The sequence below is a fragment of the Lagenorhynchus albirostris genome, chromosome 17 (genome assembly GCF_949774975.1).
Source record: "Lagenorhynchus albirostris chromosome 17, mLagAlb1.1, whole genome shotgun sequence".
In the NCBI taxonomy this organism is placed as follows: Eukaryota; Metazoa; Chordata; class Mammalia; order Artiodactyla; family Delphinidae; genus Lagenorhynchus; species Lagenorhynchus albirostris.
In genome coordinates, this window is record NC_083111.1 from 68,735,481 (window position 1) to 68,761,133 (window position 25,653).

Genomic DNA, 25,653 nt, shown 5'->3' on the forward strand with positions numbered 1-25,653 from the left:
GGATGCCCCCGGTGATCTGCCCAGGACATGTGCTGTGGGGTAGAAATGGTGGGGCTGCAATCTGGGTGTTAGCTGTGACCATGCTAATCCTGGCCCTGGGCACCTCTGGGTGTCCTTCCTGCCTGCCCCTCCCAAACCTCTTCAGGATGCATTTCTCAATTCCAGCTGCTTTCAGGCCACAGTCAATAGAAAGCACTGGAGTGGGTTAGGGGGTGGAAAGAAGGGAGAAAACAGAATCTTCTTTCTCCTCACTGCCATGGCTGCGTCTCTGGCAGCACCTGTGTCTCTGCCACAGCTCTAGCTCTGGCTTGATGCATCCCCCATGGCCCTGACCTCTTGTAGGGGACCATAGCCCTTAGTTCCTCCCACCCAAGGGTGGTAGTGGCTTCTTGCTCTTTCTGGGCGGCTAATTTCTGGGTTCCATCCTTCTCATTTGGTTTATCAGGCTCTTTCAGCCCTTGTGTAACTCTTTCTATACCATGACTTTCCTCTGTTGAAAATACTCCAAGTGTTTTTTGTCACCTGGCTAGACCTAAGTACTACAGTCCATTTTCCAGGGTGATTTCTGAGGAAAAACATATGATTCTGGTTCCACACAAAACATGCAGATGGTGCTTAATTCATTCTTGTTGCCTTGCAATACACAACAGCACTCTCCCTCCTTCCCCTGCCCAGGACTTCAGGCCTACAACGTGTCTTTCTGGAACTCAATATCCCTTTTCTGAGGATAATTAAGATAATGTCATTCAAACAAATAGAAAATATTCTACTGATGACTGACTCTAATTCAAATGTCTCTGGCAAGAACTTTTAAACAAAGGAGGGCTCCAATCTATGCAAGTGATAAAGTGATCTTTTGAAGTTTCCGCTTATTTCCCGTTCTGTTCACTCTTGGTCTGTGTACTTACTCGTATGTGTACTTATGAGTAACTATGCAGGCTGGTTTTCTGTTCTTATCAGCCGAGTTTCTTGGGTTTCCACATAGTCCTGACAGATGAAGCTCCCCGTGCTTCATAAACAGGACCTCATTGCCTCTTCTTGGACTATGATTTTGATCAAAGCTGAGCCTGAGCTCAAAATAAACAAGAATGAATATCGCTGGGTAGTCAATAACAAACAGAAGTTACCAGCTGGAGGACCTCGGGCCAACTGCAACGAGCAGAAAGACTTTGTTGGTACTACCCAGACCTTTTTTTTTTTTTTAACTGGAATGTGTTATCAAGATATCAAAGTTAGACATTTCATATTTTAAAATCCCAATGTATTCTGTCTATTGGAAGATTGGGAAATTTGGACCCATGAGGTCCTTTTCTTACAAGGTAACAAAAGTTTCCTAATTTAGGCATTTGCTCTCTAGGTCACTACAGTCCCCACAGGCTCCATCAGGCACTTACTTCACCTGTCTGGACCCAGTAGTCATTTGAGTTTGTGTCCCCTGTGATGGGCTGTGGCAGGAGGGACGAATAAGTCTGTATAGTGCTAAGCCATTGAGATTTAGGGTTTATTTGTTGCCACTGCAGAGCCAGTCTATGTGACTAATACATGGGGCTTTTCTGTTGTCACTGGTATAATCTATGGGGAAGTAAGAACATACTCTTGAGTAATCTCTGTACCAGGATGTGTTATTAGCCTGGGTTCCCAAGAGAAACAGAACCAATAGGAGATAGATATAGATATATAAATATATTTGTTTGGTCTACACAGACCATTATATGTTACACATACACACACAGAAACATATATATATATATATATATATATGAGAAAGAGAGAGTTAGAGACGTGTTTTTAAATAACTGGCTCACATGACTGTGAGGACTAGCAAATCTGAAATTCACGGGGTAGGATGGCAGACTGGAGATTCAGGTAAGAAGGTAAGAGCTGATGTTGCAGTCTTGAGTCCAAAGTCTGGAAACTCAGAATTTCTATGTTGTAGTCTGGAGGCAGAATTCAATCTTCCTCAAGAAACTTCAGTCTTTGATCTTAAGGCCTTCAACTGACTGGATAAAGCCCACCGGCATTATGTAGAGTAATCTGCTTTACTTAAAGTTTACTGACTGTAAATATTAATCCTACCTACAAAATACCTTCGTAATAACATCTAGACTAGTGTTTGACCAAACAGCTGAGCACCATAGCCTACCTGAGTTGACACATAAAATTAACCATAACACAGGCTACACACAAAGTCTCAGGACTGTCTTATCTTTCTGATCTATTGACTATTCTGTGGTTGGAAATCTGAAAAATTATGCCTATATTAAGAGAAACAGATACAGTCAGCAAGGGAATAGAAAATTCTCTTGAATTTTTAATATAAGATAGAAAAATTAAAGAAAGCGTCAAAACATCTCTCCACTACTTCGCCCATTGCCCTTTGCCAGTCCAAGTACTTAAGTGCATATGTTTGCACTACATTCATCTGCATGGCCCATGGACCTGGCTTCTGATGCCGGCATTAGCTGCCACACCCTCCTGACCTCTAGAGAACCCAAGGCTCTCATTACTTTCCCTGCCTTGGCTCCTCCCCAAGCATGGAAGTATTTTGCTATGGGTCAAAAAAGAAGTGAAGGTCAAGGACACAGTGAGGTTATAATAGTGGGGGTGAGGAGGAAGAAAGAGGGATTGAGCAGAGAGTCACTGCAAGGAGTAAGGGTTCAAAGCAGAAATCAGACTGGGACAATTGCTCCCTTCTACTCAGAGAGGATATCCTGGGAGTTTCCTCTCTCCATGCTCTTCTCTCTTCTGTCACAAGGTAGTAGGAAGGGCCAGGACTGAAGGAAGGCTTGCAATCCACTCCCAGTCCTCCCAACCCCCTTTCCACCTCCTGCCCTTGGAAGGTCAAGTGGGATCCAGGTGGGTAGTGTGGGGAAAGGTAAGTCAGGAGCAGGCCCCAGAAAACTGCCTTAACCTATCTACGGTGAGAAGAACCCACAGAGGCTAGCACACTGTGGAGGGAAGACAAATTAGACTGAAGCCCCAGGGAGCAATGAAGGATGGACTTGGCTGCACTGTCTTTCCCATGATGTTTCATGATGAGGACGCCAGGGGAGTGGTCGCAGCTCAGGCAGATGGCTGGGGCAGGATTCACCCTGACACACATCGAATCAGCTCAAGGCAGTTAACAGCTCAGGCTTAAGCAGACAGGCTCCAATTAGGATCCCAAACTCAGCTACTCACGACCTAGTTGAAATTTAAGATATTATATAATCTCTCCAACTCTCATTTTATTTGTAAAACAAGGATTAAAAAGTTTCCTTTTAAGGTTGTGATAGAAATTATAATTACTACCACTTATGGGTTCTTCTTATGGGTTCTGTGTGCTTTCTATACATCTATTCAATCTAACCACATAATGAACCTTAGAGGTACATGAGGTTGCTCTTTGCCTATTTGGAGTCTATGAATGAAGCAGTAAAAAGATACTTTACTTCCATCTGTCAGAAGATTGTCATAATATACTATTTTTGTTAGAATAAGAAATTCTATTAGCATCTGCTGGGAAACGTGGGCAGTAAGCATGTTGGTCTCTCACGTTGATGATGTAAATGGTGTTCCCTTAGATCTGGTGCCTTTGTGCACTCTACAATCGACACAACTGCATGCAGCACACCTGTAGCTATGATTGCTATCCCCATTTTATAGATAAGTAAACCGAAGTTCTCAGAGGCTAAGTAATTTGGCTGAGATTATGCCAAGAGGTATCACTGTGCTTTCAGCTGAGGCAATCAGCACTGTGACAGGTACAAAGGAGGTTCTCATGAAAGATTAGATGCAATTTTTGTTACTGTTAGAACTGCCTCAAATAGGCAAAGTGGAGTTCGTTTACAGGTTTTTGCCTTAAAATGGGGATTATTCCAATGACAGTGTAATGGATAGATTAGAGGGAGAAGATAATTGCATTACATGAATGAACTGGTCCAGCAATATTAATTGGTTTGTGCAGCATAGTTTAGTTTTTGATGTTGTAATGCAGCTTTTTTATGTGTGTTTAAAGCTTTGCTAATTATTAAAATGCCTTGAATCTGTCGCATACTTTATCCTCTTCAAAGGGCTTCTACATTTACTCCTGGATTGTAAAGGACGCATGGTATCTTCCAGATTTCACACATATAAAAAGGGAGACTCAGGATCTAGCGTGGTCCCCTGTTTATGTGTTAAAGGACTGGGTCAGTGAGCCTTGAATCCTCTGCTCAGGAACAATGATGAATCCCTGAAGGAACTGGCTCCAGGGCCCTGGTCACCTGCTGAGCCCTTCTCTCCTCAACCCACTGGGTAAAACCCACAGGGATACAAAACTAAGAGGGAGCACTGAACCTAGAGAGCTCACCAGCTGGTCCTCAGACAATGTCACTTTGGACAGAGAAGTGGTGAAATAGAGGCACACTCAAACCAGGAAGCAGTGTCCAAGTCCCACTGCCTCTCATGTAAACGTGGGGACACACTAATGCAGCAAAGGGTCGTTGTGAGGTTTAAATGAGCTTATATATGTAAGGGTTTAGAATGGCACTTGACACATAGGCTGTAAAAGTCACACACACACACACACACACACACACACACACACACACACACACACACACACACACACACACACACACACACATTACTCCCTTCCAGAGGCAGAAGTAATCAGTTCTACCAGGTCTGTTAGGCATCAGAGAAGGCTTCACAGAGGAGGTGACAGTCCTGTATATTTTCCTCAAAGGGCTTAAGAAATGCTTTGAAAGAAGAAACCAGAGCACACAGCATGATTTGAGTCCTAATCAGTATTGTCTGAAGTGGGGGGCAATCTCCACAAATGAATGAGAACTTGCCAAGTGTTCGGAAATGCTAATTTTAAGGATATATTTCAAAACCAAACAACACACTTCCCCTTTGATTTTAAACTGAGAAGACAAAACATAAGGTAACCTTTTCTTGATGACTCAGGATTTAGCCTTTTGCTGTCGGTAATCTTTTCTCAGGGCACCTCAGAGCTCTTCCTAATTGGCTGCCTAAATTTATACACAACAGTCAAGAGAAGGATCTGAGAGAGACAGCTCTCTGACAATGGAATGACCAGGCACTGCTTTGCTCCTTCCAGGCCTGTTACACCTACTTCCATTTCCACAGCGCTGTTCAATCATCAGGAATGTGACAGTGTGTGTTAGTCACTGTGCCCTGAAAATACAAAGGTAAATACGACATCTGTGAAGGACAAGGGACATCTTTGAGTGGCAGAGACAAAGAAATGGAGGTGGTTGCAATGCAGAATGAGGGGCAGGGGGGTAGAGATATAAGTTTTGTTGGGCCTGAAGCTTATATGATTTAGTGGGTCCTCTTGAAAACAATAATATTAAAACCAATTCACGAAAGAAGGTTCAGAAGTAAATGAGTATTTATTCAGAATGAGAAAAATCAACAAATATCTAAATATTTTCAGATGCAGGTCCCTGTCTTCTGAGATCTCTTTGCACAATTTACAATAAATAAACATACATATAAATTCTCCTTGACTGCTCACTGCCTTCTCTTCGACACCTGGAACACTCTATGTCACAAATGATGCCTAGTACCCAAAGAGGCCCATGTGTGGAGGGGTCCCAAACCTTAGGCATCATTAACTTCAAGGGCAATCCACCTTTGAGAGTGAGTGGTATGTATAATGATGTAAGTAAATACAGGACGGGAGCACTAAGCCTAAGATTCAGGAAGCCTTCCTGGAGGAAGAGACCCATGAACTGAGCCTGAAGGGCTATAAGCAATTAGCTAGGGGGGTGGGGGGGTGGCTTCCAGAGAAGGGCAGAAGCCTGTGCAAAGGCTGCAGGATGGGAGGAGGGGAGTAAATTTGGGATACCTGTGCTACTGTGCATTGGCTGCTATGATTTAAAATGTATTTTTAGGTTGGGAAGAATATTTAGAGCAAAATTTCCCATTGACTTACATAATTTGAGCCCTGGAGCTTGGAAAAGTGAGCAATCAACAACAGAGACAGAACAGCAGCCCACCTCATTGACAGATTCCAGACCTCCAGAGTCAAAGTGCTTCCTTTTTCATTACTCAGAGCCCTTCTTCTGGGACTCTTAAGCCCACTTCTTTCTCATTTATGGGAATGAATGCAAAGAAACCTTCTTCTTATCAGGGGTGCTTGTCAGTCTGGCCTCTTTCCCCTTCCTCTTTACTGCCTTTCCTTAGGTTTCTGACTTTTCTGAATAAAAGATATCACCCCTCCTCCCCCAGTCTCGCTAGTTAAAAAGAGGATGCTTTAAAATATTGTATTTTGTGCTAAAACCAGCAAACCTTACAATGACTAATCCTGAACACAGTAGATGCTCATTAAATGTTTGATATACGACTGGGTCAGTTGCAGAATCCCAGTCCCCAGATTCCACTTAATCACTGGGAGGCTTTCAGGCAAGCTCCTTCGCCTTATTTTCTTCATATCAGGAGGCTAAATGAGATATGAGTGTATGCAATTCACTCTGTCATCAGATTTGCTGAAACCTACAGGTGCAAAGATGAAGATGGCAGACCCTGCTCTGGAGGAGCCTCAGGCTCAGTGTGGGAGCTCAGTTCAGAAACAAGTGATTAAACTCTGGTGCAAAGGGCTTTGATGGAGGGGACCAACATGGTATGCACGTAAGGAGGCTATGCTGGAGCTGAGTGTGACAAGGAGAGTCTTCCAGGCAGACATGTGGAAAGAGACAAATCCAGGCAGAAGGCGAATCATGTGCAAATATGTGGAGGATGAGCAAATAGGGCTCTGATTCTGGCACGCAGGCAGGAGGGAGGAAATGGGATAAACAAGTGGGCAGGGAGCCTGATGCAATGGTTTTGAATATGGGGATGAGCACTTTGAATCTGACCCCATAGGAAACAAGGAGACAATGAGTAAATTTCAGCAGAGGAATTATACATAGTTATGTCTTTGTGTCTGCTGTGATGTGGTGGATGGGCTGCTGTGTGTGTGTGTGTGTGTGTGTGTGTGTGTGTGTTGGGGGGTTGGTGGGGGGAGACCAAGTAGGGAGGTGACTTCAATAGTGTTCCCCCAACTCCAACCCCCCCACGGACACACTCCATCATTTATAGCTAATTCATTGTAACTAATTTAGGAATTCTCACCCACTCCAGAGATGAGCATTCAAGCAGAAAAATCTAGATTTAGAAAACTATATGCATTTTTCTCTACCATTGTTTTTGGTGTAAGCTCCATCCTGACCCTTCAGTCCTACTCTGCCATTGCCTGCACTGGCCTGGGGCTAGCACATCAAACCCAGAGGCAGCAGCCCCAACTCTGAGCAGTTGTCCATCTGTCTCCTCTCTCCCTTGATAACAACTGCCACTGCTTAGTCATCCACAAATATAAGCAGAATGCCTACCACGTATCCAGTCCTGAATTGTAAGGTGGGAACAAGAAGATGAATAATATAACAAGAGTGCCTGCCTTCAAGGGATTCATAGACTGGTGGAGAACTTTTTATAGACTAGATGCATTTTCTGCCATGAGCTGCTCACAACAGTGCTATAAGATGCAGGGATCATTATCCCCATTTTAGAGATTAGGACACATGCTTAGGAAGGTTAGGTGACTCACCCAAAGCATACGAAATTCTTTTCTTGTTCTTAACTATTTTTCTTTTATTTTGCACAATTACCTTGTTAGGAGGGGAATCTCTTTCCCATTCCTGACATTCCTTCTGCATGGAGGAAACTCCCCTAGCAAAGCATATGGTGGGGAGGAAAGGTGACTTGAAGAGACTAGCAATTTGGAAGGGGAAACTACATACCTAATCCCTTTCTCTTATTTCCTCTTGAGACTTAACCAAGTGAAAAGGCACACCTTCTGCAGTCTTCCTCCATGCCCTCCCTCTGCCGTCCACATCACAGCCAAAAAATGTTAGCACTGCATGGTTAAGTAGTCTGTCCCTGGTTATGCATAGATATGAATGCAAGTAGGCCCACCCCAGTCTCTACTTTTGACCACTGTATCTGTTTTCCAGAGCTGCTATAACAAAGTACCACAGCCTGGGTGGCTTAAGCAATAGAAATTTATTTCCTCATAGTTCTGGAAGCTAGAAGTCCAAGATCAAGACCTCTCCTTGTTTCAGAGATTACCATCTTCTCCCTGTGTCTTCACATGCTCTTCCCTCTATGTGTGTCTGTGTCCTAATCTCCTTTTCTTCTAAGGACATCAGTCATACTGGATTAAGGCCCACCCGAATGACCTCATTTTACCTTAATCACCTCTTTAAAGACCTTAGATCCAAATACCGTCACATTCTGAGGTAATGGGAGTTAGAACTACAATACATGAATTTGGGGGTGACACAGTCCATCCCATAACAACCAGTATGCTAGATTGCCTCTTTCATGGCTAGACAAGAGTAGTACAAAAATATTGGGAATGTAAGAGAAGGAGCTACGTAAGCTCTCAGGAGTGGATAAACAAACCAATGTGGGAGTTGAGCGGAGGAAGGGATTATCTCCAGCTCCTGGAATGGGGCAGGGCTATGAGAAAGCTAAAGGAATATCCATCAGGGTTCTTGGTCACAGGCAAAAGAGACCAACTTAGTCTCCTATAAGCAGATAAAATATGTATATCAGGGAAAAAAAGAAGGAGACTCACAGAATGCAAGGGAAAGAGGAAGAACCTGGCTTGTGAAAAAAATAAAATAAAATAAATGGAAGTCACTCTCAGGGGTCTGGGTAGCAAGAACCAGTGGAGAGCCTCTTCCGAATGCTTCTTCCGGAATGAATTCACCCCAGTCACTTCTGCCCTTACAGCAGTCGCCCTGAAATTCAGACTCCCAGGACAGGAAGTCCAATCGAGGCATGTGTCCACTCTTTGGTTCGGGGAATCCGGGACACTTGGAACAAGACTGCACCAAATAGGGGTGGGTAGTGCCCTGACGGGAGATCAAGGGGCTTTCTCCAAACATGGGGGAGTAAATGCTGAGTAGTCAAAAACAGTGCTGCAGTGAGATGTGTCATCCTGATATTATAGCTGGGGAAACTGAGTCTTAGCTTTAGGTACAGCTTGTAATGTAAGAGACCTGGGACTTACAAAAAGCTCTGCTAATTCCAAATGATGTACTCTTTCTAGCCACCCCATTGTGCATCAGTCTGCCCACTCCCAGGGTGAATAAATTAATATATGAGTAAATATATAAATAAACAAACAAGCAAACAAGTATATGGCGAGGTTAGAATTCCAAAATTTTCATCCACTAATTTATATATACTCTCCCTTCACTACTAAATTGAAGTGAAGGCTGAGGTATGTTTAATAAGAGAGCTTTCTTTATTTGGTTATCATTGATATTCAAGACAGAATTTGAATCCACATAATCCACCTTTTGCGAGAGAAGAGCAAGTTCTAGTTTTCCCTCCTGTCAATTCTTCTGGGCCCTGAGAGGCTGAGGAATCTTTACACACAACTCAGCTCCTGCAGGTGACCTCTGCTTTCCTGCCATTTGGATTATCGAGCCTCCCAGGCAAGGGTCATGTCCACCTCTGTGTTTGCAGTAGCACCTGATATATTGGTGGATCTCGAAAAAAGTAAATTAACATTAGCAATGTGGATAGGTTTGTCACGTATATGAGAGAGGGAAGGTAGCAGTTCCACATCTGGGGAGAGGTAATTGAGTTGGGGTTGAGGGTGACAGCAGATCCTGCATCTTTCAATTTATTGGGTATTTATTGAACCCCCAGTTATATGTCCAGTGTAATGCAAGCCCCCCAAAAGAAAGAGAAAAGAATAAGCCAACAGCTGATTCTAAGAAATATTTCATCTTTATAGTTATATGTTTTATAACTGAAACCTGAGCTCTGGACTTTAAGTTCACAAGGGCATGTGATTTCCACAGTATTTTTTCCAAAATTCTATAAGCCCATAGTAATCATGAGAAAAACATCAGGAAAACCCAATCTACAGGATACCTGGCTTCTTAAGACTGTCAAGGTCATGAAAAACAAGAAAAAATTAAGAAACTATAATAGGCCAGAGGAGAATGAGGGGACATAACAACTAAATGCAATGTGGTACCCTGACTGGATGCTGGAATAGAAAGAACTTACTATGTATAGTGTCTGTCCCCACCCCCACCCCCGGCACCCATTGCCACCAAAAAAAAAAAAAATTATGTTCACCCAGTAGCTATGAATGTGACCTTTTGGGGGAATAGGTTCTTTGCAAATATAATCAAGTCAAGGTGAGGTCATGATTGATTCATTTGGGCCATAAAACCGGTATGACTGGTGTTCTTATAAAAAGAGGGAAATTTGTACACAGAGACACAGACACAAGGAGAGAAGCCCATGTGAAGATGAAGGCAGAGGTTGGAATGATGCATCTCAGCCTCATCTAAGCCTGTCTTAGCCTGTTCAGGTTGCTGTAGCAAAATTCCACAGACTGGTGGTTTATAAACAACAGGAATTTATTTCTCACAGTTCTGGAGGCTGGAAGTCCAAGATCAAGGTGTTAGGATGGTTGGGTGAGGGCCCTCCTCTGGGTCACAGAATTCTTGTTGCATCCTCACGTAGCAGAAGGGAGAGGACGCTCTCTCAGGCCTCTTTTATAAGGGTGTTAATTTCACTCATAAGGGCAGAGTCCTCATGAACTAATCACCTCCTAAAGACCCTATCTCCATTGGGCATTAGGATCTCAACATATGAATTTAAAGGAGACAAAAACATTCACACCAGAGCACTAAAGAACTCCACAGATTACCAGCAACCACCAGAAGCTAGAAGAGGCAAAGATGGATTCTTCCCTAGAATCTTTGGAGAGAGCACGGCCCTTTGGGCACCTTGATTTTGGACTTCTAGCTTCCAGAACAGTGAGAGAATAAATTTCTGTTGTTCTAAGCTACCCAGTTTGTAGTACTTTGTTATAACAGCCCTAGACATTAATGGACATTAATGGAAAAAAAATGGTAAAATCAAGTTAAAGGCTGGAGTCATTAATAATAATGTACTGACGTTGGTTTCTTAGTTTGACAAGTGTATCATCATAATATAAGATGTTGACCATAGGGTAAAACAGGTGTTATACCAAGAATGCTGTGTGCTAGCTTTGCAAGTTTTTTTTTTAATTATAAAAGTTTATTTTGGAAAAAAGGTCAATTCACAGGCTGTGTCATCTTTGGATGGTCACCACCCTGAGCTTGGGTCTCCTCATGCATAAAATGGACATAATAAGAGTCCTACTGAGAATTGTGTTTAAAATGTGATAATGCATATATAGTCACATCTTTTCTCATTTTTATTCTGTCATTTGGTCGATTTGCCAGCCCTTCCAAATTCATGTCACAGCGAATTTGTCCAGTTCATGCCTTCATTCATGCCATTGTTTAAAATCTTAACAAAGAAAAGGGCAGAACCCTTCAGGCTACTGCTGGGTTCAGTGGCAGGATGCCCAATGAACAGGAATAGTCTTCCAACTTGCCATGACTCCAGCTAACTCTTATGTTACATCTCAGGCTAAAATCTAGGCACCCTATGAGTCAACATTCCCTACATGTCCACTACTTGAATAACCTTAATTAAAAAGAAGCGAGGTAAGTCTAGGAAGGATATGATACTTTTCTTATCTTTTATAGGTGACTATGTAACATCATGGTTAGCTGGAGTCAGATTCATTGGGTTCAAACTCTAACTATACTAGGGCTGACATTGGGCAAGTGAGTTACTCTCTCTTAGACTCAGTTGCCCCATCTGTAAAATGAGGACAGAAATATCTTTCTCATAAAGTTGTTATAAAGGTTACATTGAATAATGTGTGCAAAGAACTAAGCCACACAATAGGCATCGGTGCGTACTAGAGTGTGTGTACACCTGTGTTTGTATATATGCACACTTTCATTGACTGATGCACTGACTGACATACCAGGAGCACAAAGATTGTCTCTTTCAGGAAAAAGTCCTGTGCAAATGAGGACACTATAGACGAAAGAGAGATTGTGACTTGCCCAAGGTCATAGTGCAGGAGAATGGCAGAAGTCCCAGCAGAACACAGGACTCATGACTCCAAGGGCATTTACTCTGCAGGGATCTCAGAAATGATCTGATTGCTTTTAACTTGTAGACATGAAAACTGAATCCCAAACAATCAATGGGGCTTGTCTGGGGCACCATGATTTCTAAGTGGTAAATATTATACCTCTATCTCATGTGTTCCGACTCCCAGGTTAGGCCTTTCTCTACCTCTTCTGGATACTCAATAGCACCTACTACAGTCTATCCGTAGGCATCCAGTCTGCACTTAAAGAGTTGACTGTTGATATCCAGCATCTCAGAAAACAAGGGCAGCTCTGAAAACTGTCAGACCTTTGGGCAAGGGCAGTGAGGATGAGCACAGTAAAGCCAGGGCAGCTTTGATTAAAACATAGCTCTTTGCTGAAAGACCTGTAGCTGTATCTTAACATAAATACTGAAAAAGCCTGAGTAATCCCAGAGGCTTCAGCTCCGTGCATCACAGCTAAGCAGTACTTTAGGCACACAGGAAGCTCCAAGAATATTCTAGCCCAGCTCTGTCCGCCTCACTCACACTGTGGAATTTTGTGCAAATCATTTCTCTACTCTGTGCTGCAGTTAATACTATAAATAATGGTACCAGAGAGTTTCAAAATACTTTACAGTTCTCCAGAAAGACATTTTGACACTTAGCTATTGTCTCATTTGATCCTCACAACAGCTCTTCAGGATATTACTGTTATTATTATATCATAGCCCCTATATTATAGATAAGAAAACAGGTTCAGTGACACGGAGGTTGTTTTTATTGACAAATATATATTATCAACAATGATAATAAGGACTAATAAGCATAAGGAAGTATAGTCATTATTTTATTTTATTTATTTATTTATTTATTTGCGGTACGCGGGCCTCTCACTGTTGTGGCCTCTTCTGTTGTGGAGCACAGGCTCCGGACGCGCAGGCTCAGCGGCCATGGCTCACGGGCCCAGCCGCTCCGCGCCATGTGGGATCTTCCCGGACCGGGGCACGAACCCGTGTCCCCTGCATTGGCAGGCAGACTCTCAACCACTGTGCTACCAGGGAAGCTCTATAATAATTTTTAAATGGAGTATAATCTATAAAAATATTGAATCCCTATACTGTACACCTGAAACTAATATAATATTGTAAATCGACTACACTTCAGTTAAAAAACCCAATGATAGTAAGGAAAGTAGTAGTTAATATTTGCTGAGCATGTATCAAGGCTCCAAGCACTTTAAATGTATTTGTCACTTAATTCTCACACAATTTTGTGAAGTCGGTGATACTGTTATCCTTATTCTAAGCCACAAGAGAGGTTAAGCAACTTGCCTGAGGTCACAGAGCTAGGAAATGAAGGAGTCAAGATGTGAGACCAAGAAATCTGGCTCCAGAGCTCATGTTCTCATTAATAAGCTATAACAAACACAGCCTTTTGCTAAATAAGGAGCTTCTGAGCTGAATAAGACACAGACACACCCTTCTCCTTAAGGAGCTCATAGACTACGTTGGGGAAATTGACATGTAAATTAGATCATCACAATTCAGGAAGATTAAAAAGTATAAGATTCCTGAGTGGAGCAATGACACAGGGGTGATTAAAGTCAACATGGTGGACCTTGGATTAAAATCCAGGCATTCTGGGCTTCCCTGGTGGCGCAGTGGTTGAGAGTCCACCTGCCAATGCAGGGGACACGGGTTCGTGCCCCGGTCCGGGAAGATCCCACATGCCACGGAGCAGCTGGGCCCGTGAGCCATGGCCGCTGAGCCTGCACGTCGGAGCCTGTGCTCTGCAACGGGAGAGGCCACAACAGTGAGAGGCCAGCGTACCGAAAAAAAAAAAAAAAAAAAATCCAGGCATTCTGAGTGCATCGTTAATATACATTCATTCTTTCCTTCTTCTGATAAATATTACTACTAAGTGGTAGAGATTGGAAATAATAATAATGACATTATTCTTCTCCTGAAGAACCAATAATTACAATCCAGAGAAAACATTTTCCAAACCACTTCAAGCCCATAGCCTTTGTTCCAACGTGAACATACCAAGAGCCCATCAGTCAGAAACTGAAGTGAGGACTATTCACTTACCAATTCCCTCCTCAACCCCTGCCCACTGCGGTGAAGAGGCACAAAGGAGCATTCCATTCCAGTGACGTCAGCAGTGGTAGCCTGATTTAATATAACCTCAAGCTCAATCACTTGCAGTAACACAAACTTAGTTGGGATCCCTTTAATCCCCATAGAGGTTTGTCTCAATACACTGGCTATTGGCTCTGCCTTGGGAACTATGCTTGCTCTCTGGTGGCGGATCTGCTGCGAATTCCAGGAATGCAGCAATAGTAGGTCAGTACATTCTTTAGATGACAACTGGTGTTTTTGAACCAATCCTCAAAAAAAATGTCTTTGAAGGATGTGGTCAGACTTTCCACACCTTCTCCCTTTGGGGTCAGAACTATCTCAGAATACATGTTCCCCAGTGTTTTGAGGATAAGAGAGATGAGATTGCAATTAGAAAAAGCTAAAGATGGAGTTTTATTCCTAAAATAACAAAGTCAGCTATAAATTTCACAATCAAGCTCAGAGTATGTGAGGTGAAATTATAAAATATGCCTCCTTCAACAACGTGACTTCCAAATATGGTAATAGTTCTTTCATTTTTTCCAAATAATCACCAGAATACCCACCTAACTTACTAACAAGAAAGGCTAAGACTTGAAACCTTTCCAACAATGGCTGTAGAAATATGTCACCATATTCACTGCATCTAGGAGAGGGGAGAGGTTGCTTCTGCTTCTAAATAGCAAGAGGAGAGAGAAATTGAGTCTAACCTGTCGCTTATCATTCCTTCTTGCTGCCTCGTTGTGTTGTTATCAGACTGGTCCTGCATAACTCGACACTTGATGCACATCCATGGCTACTAAGATGCCCTTGTTGATCTAAGTCACTGACCAGAGAATCCCCATGTTGGAAGACAAGCCTAGTCGCTTGGCCCCAAAGCTTATCCAGTGAGTCTCGGTTCAGTTTCAGCCATGATTTGCCAAAACCATCTCTCCCCTACCCCCCTCCACTTAAGAGTGCTTCCATGAGCCTGGGCCACCTACCTGGGCTACCTCTTTGGGGGATGTTTTTTTTTATTTTCTCTATCACTGGGCTTTCAGCTGGACCACCCTGGTCCATCTTTTTAGCTTCAAATTTTCCTGGCTTCTTTTTGTCCTTGGACTATTAACGCAAACCGGTCCTCTTTTTCTCAGGGATCAGTATTCCCTGCCAGGGGTCTCAGAGTTGGGCACCTTGACCAAGGTTTTGTCCTCATGAATGCCTGTTCCTTCTAAATCTATGCAACTGATGGAGTGACTTTATGACTCTCTTTTGAACAGAGATTCCTCTGGGACTTTTGTCACTATTTCTAGTTCAAGAAGAGGCTGGCATTATTTTTCAGGATTTCCCTTATCATGCCCTGATAGCAGCAACGTGCACATAGAAAGCAACAAGTGTGGAACGCTGTGAGTGGGATGGCAGCCGTTTCTTTTTCATCAGAACATATCAGTGTGTTCCATCCTCAGAGTGGCATGGAGTTGACACTGGGCAAACTGGTCAGGGCAGGGAGGGAAAGCAAGAGAAGACTCATAACAGATGGCCTTGTCTGCTTTTTTCTTGTCTGGCCTGGCAGCCAAGCAATTAGGAGCAAGCCTATCCGTGCTCATCAGCTGCCAGCGGAGGGGATCCCAGGGAAGAGATGAGGAAGAACAGAAGGGAGACTCCAGGAGTGCACGTCTACCCTAGCCTAACTCATGACCAGATTTAACCAGCAGCCCTTGAATGTGAACCCTCAATATCGCAGGACTAGCAAGGCTGCTGCTGTGAACTCAGAGTACAGATTCATGTGGGAAGACTGCCTTGCTGTGCTGAGAGCCATGGGGCTGTTACCTGTGTTGCTTCCAGAGGCCTATGCAGCTGCCTTTACCTGCTTTTCCCAGGGTCCTCTTTGTCAAATACATCAATTAAAAACATCAACTGCTGAATGAACAAACACAGGCAGCAGGAAAGGGCCTGAAGGGCCAAGTTCTGTTTTCAGTTACTCTGGGTTTTCAAGCACTTTCCAAAAATATAACCCCCACCACCATGGCAGACCTGCCTGTGATGAAACACAATGTACGATTTCTAATGTTGACACAAAACAGATGGGACTTTGATTTTTTTAATCTGTTTTTGATAGAAGAGAAACAGACATAATGGATTCTTTTTGGCGGGGTAGAGGGGATTTGGGCTTTTCTTTTTCCCTCATCACATGCATAGCTAACACTGAGAGTTCTTGGGTTCCCTCTCCTTGTTTGTCATCAATCCCTTCTGTAACTGAGAGTCCCTGCTGTACTGGGCCTTGTTTCACTCATCAACCAGAAAGGATGCAGTTTACTGCCCCCAGGTCTCTTCCATCTGCTCAAAAGAGCAGCTGTGGGAGCTGCACACCGGAAGAGTCTCTTCAGACTCACCAGCAATGAGACAGGGGCCTCTCGGCATTGATCCACAACGTGATGGCTGAGCAGGGGACACAGGGTATGCTTATCTTCACATACCCCAGATATTCCTGTAATCTAAGTGCAATCAGTGGGCAGGCCACACAGAATCGGCTTCAAGATGAGTCCCCACAGATTGCAGCCCACAAGCTCCTCCTAAACAGGCCTTCCAGAGCTGACCCTGGTCACAGAATGCCCTTGTTAAACCCTCCCGTTAATTGCCAGCGGAGATCCTTTGAGTGTGGTCTATGCACAGAATGTTCTTCGGTGGGGGATGTCCACCCCCACATGATCCCATTCCCACGGCAACAGTTGGTACAGGGGCAGCTTGCAGCAGACTCTATAAGATTGGTTAGGCCTGGCTACTTTAACCCCAAACTGTCTGATTAGATGACAATAAGTATAGCTGAATAACTGTTCAAGCCAGATTTCAAATTTAATTTACTACTGGACTTTATTTCTTCCTACTCAAAAAGTGCCCATCAAGGAAAAAAAATTAAAAACAGAAAGAAAAACACAATGAAGGACTAGAGCTTAGGATGGTGGGTGTTCTGCCCTATGTTGAGAGTGGCTTGGCTCTCTGGTCTCAATCAGATAGGCTCCCGAAGGAAGCTGTATTGATTCAAAGGGACAAAAGGCAGTCTTGTGTGGGAGAGTGAGTGCAGGTTTTTTGGCCTTCCCAAGACCTGCTCACTGCCCCACCATTCTCGGGGGGTTGGTGGGGTGGGAGGGGGGCTGGGGGGCAGGGGCAGGGGGAGGCAGGTTACCGGTTTAGGAAACTGGTAGGATTACAACCTGGAAATTCACCTTATGCTCTCCCAGATTCCAGTCTCTCCAGCACAAGTGAAATTACCCTGACCATTTTTCTGAAAGAAAAATCTGGAAATAGGAATACTTCCCCCAAAGAAATATTCTGGCAGAAAAAAGAACAAGTTCATACAGAAACTGAAAATTTTTACATATCCACAGGAAATGAAATCACTGTCTTAAAGAGATATCTGTACCCTCCCCCATGTTCATTGCAGCATTATTTACAATAGCTGACACATGAAGACAACCTAAGTGTCCATTAATGGATGAACAGATAAAGAAAATGTGATATATATACTCAATATCACACATACACATACACACACAGTGGAATATTAGCCATAAAAGGAAGAAAATCCTGACTTTCATGACAACATGGATGGACTTTAGTTATGCTAAGTGAAATAAGTCAGAGAAAGACAAATGCTGTATGATCTAACTTATATCTGTAATCTAAAATACCCCAAGTTCATAGAAACAGAGAACAGATTGGTAGTTGTCAGAGGCTGGGGGAGGGAGGGAATGGGAGAATGGGGTAAATGGGTGAAGGTGATCGAAAGGTACAATCCTCCAGTTATAAGAGAAATAAAGTCTAGGGATCTAATGTACAGCATGGTGACTATAGTCAACTACACTGCATTGTATATTTGAAAGTTGTTAAGAGAATAGATCTTAAAAGTTCTCCTCACAGGGGGGAAAAATTGCAACTGTGTTACAATTTCTCATCACAGGAAAAAAATTAACTATGTAACTGTAACAATTGTTATATATGTACAAATATATACACACAATACATCTATAATGTTATATGTCAATTATATCTCAATAAAACTGGGAAAAAATTTTCCAGAGGAGCAGAGAAAAGATTGCTGGATTGTTTTATTTTGTGAGCCAGCTGTAGAAGAAGAAGTCTATTTCTACTTTTTTATATATTTCACGTGCATCAGAAGTGCATCCCCTTGGTGACTATTTCTCAGACTCAATATCATGTATATAAACAAGAGGACACTTGTCATTTTGTTTGCCTTGTTGGACAGCAAGTGCCATGGTACATAACAGATACTCAATAAATGTTTTGACTTAAAAAAATTGTTTTAAATGCCATTATTTAGTTAATGAACATTTAGTAAACAAGCAGGAAGAGGAGAATGCCCTCACTACCGATGACAACAATGATGATGACGTTAGAAGGAATGAAGAGAAAGCAAGATAAAAAAGAGCCTATATGGGGTAACCTATCAACTTTCTGATGATTATGCCCAAGTAAAATGGGATTGCCAGGGCCTGAGTTCAAATACCACTCTTACCACTTAGGATGATTAGTTGGCAAGTCATATTATGTCCCATTCTCAGTTTCTTCATCTTTAACATGGAGACAATGATTCCTCACAAGCTGTGAAAATCAAACGAGAAAATCATATGTAAAAGCACTGTGTAAATGGGTTTGTTTAAATATAAGAAGGTAATTTTATTATCAGTCATAAAAAACTATATAGATCACTTAGCATCCACTCAAGTGTTAAGATATCTTAACTACAAAGTATCTATGAAAATAACCAAGGATTTTATATATATATATATTATATATATATATATATATATATAATATATATATTAATTGCTGTGTAAAAACGACCACAAACTTAGTTGCTGAAAACAACACCATTTATAATCGCACAGTTCTGGAGGCAGCAGTCCAGTCAGGCTCTGCTGGATTCTTTGTTTAGGGTTTCACAAGGCTGAGGACAAGTGTCAACTGGTGACTTGGGAAGAATTTGCTTCAAAGCTCATTCATGTTGCTGACAATTAAATTCCTTGAGTTGTAGGACTGAGGTCCCCGTTTTCTGGCTGGCTGTTGGCAAGGTACCACTCTTAGCATCTCGAGGCTACTTTTAGGTCCTTGCCCTGTAGCCCTCTCCATCTCAACAACCTCCCTTATACCAAATCTATTCCTCCTTCTACTATCAGCTAAAGACAATTCTGCTTTTAAAGTGATTAGATTAGGTCCACCAGAACAATCATTCTTTTGATTTACCCAAAGTCAACTGATTAGTAACCTTAACTACACCACAAAAACCTTCTACCATAAAATGTAACATAATCATGAGTGTGATATCTCATCATATTCACATTCTTGGGAATTAGGACTGAACATCTGGGGAAGAGGCACTTTAGAATTCTGCCTACCACAGATCATAAAACTACTGGAGAATAGCTTTGAATACATCCACTATGTTTCTCCTTATTAGGACTTGAGGGTCACATTCATATATTCACAGTGCTTAGCACAATTCTTGCACACAATTCTTTCCATATTAAGATGCTTAATATGGGTTGTTAAATAGAAACAAGAGGCTTTTGGGGGGACATCTGCTTTGAAATATCAGATTTCATAAAGAAAATAAGGATAGAAAGTGTTTTTTTTTTATTTTGTTAATAAATTGTATAGCCACCTCACCCCTCTGTCACCTAGCAAAATACCCAACATATAGTGAGTCCATGATAAATAATGTTAAATGAATAAGTGAGTAAATGAATGAATGAATAAATGCGCAGAAGAATTTTTCACTTAGGCTTAACTAATAATCTCCTCTGATATCTACACATCAAGTTAAGGTTGTTTTTTGTTTGTTTGTTTTTCGTTAGTTGTTTTGGAAAAGAAGATGTTGGGAAAAGCTCAGTAATAAGACTTTGGTTTTGATTTTTTTAAGTTTCCTCAAGGATCTGTTCTACTGTGATCTAGTTACACTGAACAATGCTATTCCCCCTCAGCAGAGAGGGGCCAGTACTTCCAGGCTAGAGGAAGATTTGCATAGATCAAACAGCAGTTCTGCCTAAAGCATCAGAGGGCACCTGAAAAACAGCCAAGTCCAAGAGCCTTCTCTTTAAAAGAATTTAAGAGCCTCGCCAGTCTGCTAAGGAATTCAACTGCACAGGGCTTCGTATCAGGTTAGATTCTAGCTCTGCTAAAAAGTAAATGGCTCCTACCAAAAAAAGCACACATGCAAAAATATCTTCTATCACCCATCCACAAAAATGACAAAGCCTCCACACTGTTTTGAAGTGTCTTTCTTGAAAGCCAGATTGACAGATATTAGATTGAAGGGAGGCAGCTTAATATCAAAGATGATAGCTGGCAATGTAGCAGGAAAACACAATCCACCTTGCCGTAGGGAAATCAATGTTCTGCTCTTAGCCATTACTGCATTAGTGACTGGTTATTATTTAAAAATAAAAACCTGAAAATGTATTGGTTACACCTTTATCAGACTATCTCCCCAGAGGATTCTGTTATGATTCTTCTGTTTTCTAAGTTGCACAAAACAGTTTCCCATTAACCATATCCCAGCATATTCTGCTTCCTAAACCAAAGCCATTTACATAATGGGTAATTTAAGACACATGCACAAATTAGCTAAATATATATATAAGCAAATACCTTGCTCAAGTTTGGACACAGTTGGAAAATGTGAAGGTTGAGGTGGAAGATGGGAGCAAGGTATATATGTGTTATAAGTTAAAGAACAAAATATATTATCTAATAGTCATAATAGCATTTGTTACATGGCACTGTATTTGTATTAACTCATTCAATCCTCACAGAAACTCTATAATGTAGGTGTATTATTGTCATCTCCCACTTATGGATGGAATTACGATGCAGAGAGGTCAAACAGAGCTGGGCATTGAACTCAGAAAGACTTAATTATTAGACTCTGCTACTGCTGATACACTCAGTGGTGGCTTTTCTAAACTCTACATCTATTTCATATCATGTGACTAGGTCCTGCCTCCTGCTGCTGGGTAGCTCTGGGTACCCTGCTCCATTTCTCCATTTCTTGGTTTCCACATCTGTAAAATGGGGTTAAAAATAGAGCCAAGCTCCCAGGGATGATTACAGTGAGGATTATTCATTTCTTTATTCAAAAGATATTCAGTGAGCACCTACTATGTGCCAGGCACTGTCCTGAACAGTAAACAGAGCAGACAAACCCCTGCCCCCTCACTAAGCATACTTTCTAGAGTGGGGAACAGACAATAAACAAAAACGTAGCAAAACCATACAGACTCTACGGCCACTAAAGCAGTGAAGAATGGACCTCTTCACCGGGCTGATCAGGTATAAGCCTAACCCTTGGGGTGAAAAAGTCACTGGGGTACGTGGACGTACCACAGAGATACTGCTCCCATATGCGTTATCTACTTGCTCAAGACAGACTTAGAAAAGTTACATTTTAGTCCCAGGAAATCACATCTAGTGAGTGACAGAGGCTGTATTTTAATGCAGGTTTATCTGTGGAACCCCCAGAGTCAGTGGTCTTTCTAATGTAGATGCCCAATAAAGGATCATTTTCTAAGCTGCCTGCAACTGCAGAATCCCCATCTTTTCTTTAGGTTTTACATTGTGGTTGGTTTTAGCACATGATTCAAAGAAAAAGTTGGCAAAGAAAGCAGCTTAATTTTCAGGTACCAACTGCATAAAAGGCTCTATCTCAAGACCTCACTTCAGGGCACAGAATTTCTCTCTCTAACAGCTGGTCAAGTTCATCCATCGAAATGGAGACCAAGAGGTGCCATCCCAGGAGAAAGGGGCTGATGAGATTTTTTTCAGCAAGATGTCAGGTTGTATCATCAGAATCTAGGCTGATGATATCACTTAATAGCTGGGTGATCTTAGACAAGTTACTGAACCTTTTTATTCCTGATTCCTCAATTCCAAAATGGGACTAATGGTAGTATCTATTTCACAGAGTGGTTACAAGTTTTTGGACATCTCCAGTTGAAAGCTTGAATAGACTCCTCAAATTAAAAACTTCTCATCCAAATTAAACATGATGATTCGGATCTCCTCCTCAAACTACTCCTACCCTAGCCTTCTCCATTTCAGTAAATGACAATCCCATTCTTCTAGGGGCTCAGTTTACAAAGAAGCAAACAAAAACGTCAACTTTCTTGATTCTTCCCCGATATCTCATATGCATTCACAAAATTCTGTTACCTCAACCTTGAAAAACATGTCCAGAATCCAACCACCTCTCACCTGTAACTGCTAGAATCCTTGTTTAAGCCACTACAAGCTCATGGACCGTTGCCATGACTACTTAATGGTCTCTTTGTTTCTGTCCTTGGTCAGTTCTCAATGCAGTGGTCAGCAGGATCCTTTAGAAACATAAATCAGCTCATGACACTCCTTAGCTCAAAATGCTGCCAAAGTTTTTTTCAATAGTAAATGCTACAGTACTACACCATCCATGGTTGGTTGAAACCACCAATAGGGAGGGTCCACTGTAAAGTTACACGCAGATTTTCTACTATCTGGAAGGTCAGTGCACCTAACCCCTGTGTTGTTCAAGGGTCAACTGTACTTAGGGGCTTCCATTTTTCCTTTTGCCTTGGGTTCCAGTATCATTCAGTACAGCATTGTCAATACTATCTTTAAAATTTTGAAAAAAATAAAAACTAAAAAAAATAAAACTTTGATATTTTGTTCATCATAATACTTTGAATAATTTTGATTTAAAAAGACTGTATTAAAATATTATTTATCTAGTTTAAAAAAAAAAACCTTGCCATGGCTTCCCTTCTCACTCAGAGTAAACTTAGATCCTTACACTCGTCTAGTCTACAAACTCTAAACAATGTCCCTCCCTCATCTCTCTAACCTTGCATCCCCTCCTATGCTCTCCTCAGGTCACAGTGGTCTCCTTGCTGTTCCTCGCTATGCTTTTTTTTTTTTTTCCTGCCTGGGTTCTTTCCTCTTGCAGTTCCCTCTGCCTGAAAGTAACTCTTCCCCAGGTATCCACATACATGCTCCCTCACCTGCAAGACTTTCCTCCCAAGTCATCTCTTAGGCAAGGTCTTCCCTAAACACTATTTAAATGTCCAACTCCCCACCCTGCAGCCAATCTCACACACACACACACACACACACACCCTATCCTTTTCCCCCAGTTTTTTTTTTCCTTTGTAATAGAAAACCTTCACTACCTTCTAAGATAATTGATATTTACTTTTTAAATGGTTTGTTTCTCTTCACTGCAACACACAAAATGAAGAAGGCAGCCATTTTGTCTATCTTGTATCTCTGTCAACCAGAACAGGGTTTCTCAACCTCAGCACTACTAACAAACATTTGGGGCAGGATAATTCTTTGTTGTAAGTGCTGTCCCACATTGTAGGATGTTTAGCAGCGTCCTTGGCCTTTACCCATCAGATGCCAATAGCACTTCCTCAGTTATAATAAGCACGATGTCTCTAAATATTGCCAAATATCCCCTGGAAGGCAAAATCTCTCCTACTTATCACTGACCTAAAGCAATGCTTAATACAAAGCAAATGCTCAGTAATTATTTATTGAAAGAATAAATGAATGTTAAATGAGTTAATGTCTTAAGCACATAAAACAGTATTTGGCATATAGTAAGTATTCAAGAAATGTTAATTATGATCAATATGTTATTTTTATTATTGTTGCTATGTTTTTGTCTACATCTAGAATAAATCATGGAGACAAACTATTATGGAATTTGATACAGATTTCATTTTTAAAATATATTTGGATTATTTTTTAAATTGCAGTACAAAACTTCACACAGAGAAGTATTAACACATTGGATACCACCAATTCATTAGCTTGTGTTGCCACATTAACTTGCTTCTGTGCAGACCTCAGAATACATCATCTTCTGCCATCTCTATGCATATATTTTAACTTCTTATAAATGTGTTGCTGTTTCGGAAGGCAGTAGTTCGGCACTGGTGTTTATTTTTATTCTTGTCTATTCCTGTTGGCACATGTAAAACTGTTCAAGCAAGTACTCTGTAGTTCAGTTGTATCAAACATACATTGATTTAATCTCTCCAAATTCAACTATATGAGCTTGGACAAAAAGTAAAGAGAGAAAGCATAATTTTCATTCAAAATGGGCCCCTAATGCAAACCAATTACTTCATCTGGTGCTCGACTAAAGCAATAGCAATCTGTTCTACCCTGGAGGAACAATTGGCTGTTCCTCCAGGAAAGCCATCTTTCCAGTGGAAAGTTGGGACACTATACACAAAACCAATATACCATTTTTTATGGGAGATTTAGAATAGTTTTCATGGGCTATTTGACCATGTATGTTTATAGTCCTTTCTTATCTTCAGACACAAAATCCAAAAAAGTCTTTGAAAGACAGCATTTTGGAGTAACTCATTTGGCAGCAAATTCTGTGAGGTTATTTATAGTCATTGTTTTTCCAGTGTGTTTGATTATGAGATGCTGCCCCAGATTCCCACCAAAGGTGTTAATTAAGTGAGAACACATGTACCTTACTACCTTTATAAAATATGAAAATTCTGAGTTTCAGGACACATCTGACCACACAGTTTAAGAAAAGGGATTGTGGACCATTAATTGGTTTTCAGCTCATTTGCTATTTTTCTACCTTGATGCTTGAGTAAGATATTACCTAATCGTATAGCAATACCACTGTTCTACACCCCATCAATAAATGCTGCCTGCCTGTATCCTCTTGCAAAAAGAGTAACCATGAATGGAAAGCGTATGAAACATGTAGATAGTTTGTGTGTTTAACATAAGTTTAGGGTACTTATTGTCTCATTTTTATAATATCGAATTAAAATAGTTGTGATATAATCCACAGAAACCACTAATCATAAAGACTGACTATATTAAACACAAAATCTTATTTATTAAGATAATTATAATCATCATCATTGCCATGACTGGTGGTTCTTTTTTCTTTTCTTTTTTTTTTTTTTGTACGCGGGCCTCTCACTGCCGTGGCCTCTCCAGTTGCGGAGCACAGGCTCCGGACGCGCAGGCTCAGCAGCCGTGGCTCACAGGACCAGCCGCTCTGCGGCATGTGGGATCTTCCCGGACCGGGGCACGAACCCGTGTACCCTGCATCGGCAGGCGGACTCTCAACCACTGCACCACCAGGGAAGCCCTGGTGGTTCATTTTTGAAACCAAATTTCTTACTAGTGTTCCTTCACACTTCAGCAATCATTTGTTTGAAGAGCATCCTGGGATTATAAAGCAAACACTTAAAATTGTCTCATCTGCTTGCTCTTGTGTTATCTTATGTGCTCAATGCAGTTTTTATCAATAAAATTGATAAACCTCTAATCAGACTGATCAAATAAAAAAGAGAGGACACAAACAACCAATAGCAGAAGTGAAAGAGGGAGCATCATTACAGCTCCAAAAGACATGAAAAGGATAGTAAGGGAACATTTTAAACAACTTTATTCCAATAAATGTGATGATAAATAAACCAATGCCTTGAAAGACACAAACTTGCAGAGCTAACTAAAGAGAAGTAGATAACTTGAATA

The 25,653-nt window shown here is 41.5% G+C and overlaps 1 protein-coding gene across 2 annotated transcripts in view; it reads right to left on the minus strand.

Moving 5' to 3' along the window:
* Positions 1 to 23,976: 23,976 nt before the first annotated feature.
* Positions 23,977 to 25,653, minus strand: part of LRATD2 (LRAT domain containing 2) — a 96,082-nt gene continuing 94,405 nt past the window's right edge. Inside the window, exon 6 of one of the 2 annotated variants that reach the window (XR_009536400.1) lies at positions 23,977 to 24,094. The gene's annotated coding sequence lies outside the window, so the exon portion shown is untranslated. Of the gene's footprint in view, positions 24,113 to 25,653 lie in introns of both variants that reach the window. The other variant, XR_009536401.1, reaches the window with a different exon arrangement.